The sequence below is a fragment of the Lactuca sativa genome, chromosome 6 (genome assembly GCF_002870075.4).
Source record: "Lactuca sativa cultivar Salinas chromosome 6, Lsat_Salinas_v11, whole genome shotgun sequence".
In the NCBI taxonomy this organism is placed as follows: Eukaryota; Viridiplantae; Streptophyta; class Magnoliopsida; order Asterales; family Asteraceae; genus Lactuca; species Lactuca sativa.
The window spans coordinates 148589868-148590546 of NC_056628.2; the positions used below are offsets into that span (position 1 = coordinate 148589868).

Below are 679 nucleotides of genomic sequence, written 5' to 3' on the forward strand. Positions count from 1 at the left end.
TCCCGGTTTAGTCCAACCCGCAATACCTGCCACTGCCACGTTCGAGCTGAAGGGACACATCTTAACTGCACTGAAGGATATCCCATTTTATGGGAAGGATCATGAGGATTCTTTTAAGCATATTGATGAAGTCAATGACATTACGGATTACTTCAATGTCCCAAATGTCAATAGAAACACCGTCTTGCTTAGGATGCTTCCCATTACTTTCAAGGGAGCTGCTAAAGAGTGGTTAAAATCACTTCCACCGGGTACGATCACCACTTGGGCTCAAATGCATGAGCAGTTTCTTGACCAATTTTGCCCACCATCCAAGATAGCTAAACTCAAGAAGGCAATAGACAACTTTGAACAACAGTCGGGGGAGTCATTATACGAAGCATGGGAGCGTTACAAAGGCTTGCTCAGAAATTGCCCTCAACATGATCTTAATGTCCAACAAGAGATGTCAATCTTCTATGATGGGGTCAACGTTATGAAAAGGCAACTCCTTAATTCTCAAGGACCTTTGACAAAGAAAAATCCAAGGGAGGTCAAGGAGCTGATTGAAGAATTCGTGAAGCACTCTCGTGAGTACCACAACCCTAGGAAAGATGGAATCAAAGGCAGTGGAGGTGCACAAACTGAAGAAGTAGTAGCTATGATGGCTATGCTAAATAATAGTGGACCGGAGGCTAAC

The 679-nt window shown here is 43.7% G+C and overlaps 1 non-coding gene across 1 annotated transcript; it reads right to left on the bottom strand.

Moving 5' to 3' along the window:
- Window positions 1-322: 322 nt before the first annotated feature.
- LOC111898800 (small nucleolar RNA R71) lies at window positions 323-429 on the bottom strand. Its single transcript, XR_002852710.1, has one exon. It is a non-coding gene; the product is annotated as a small nucleolar RNA R71 (small nucleolar RNA).
- Between the last annotated feature and the right edge of the window lie 250 nt (window positions 430-679).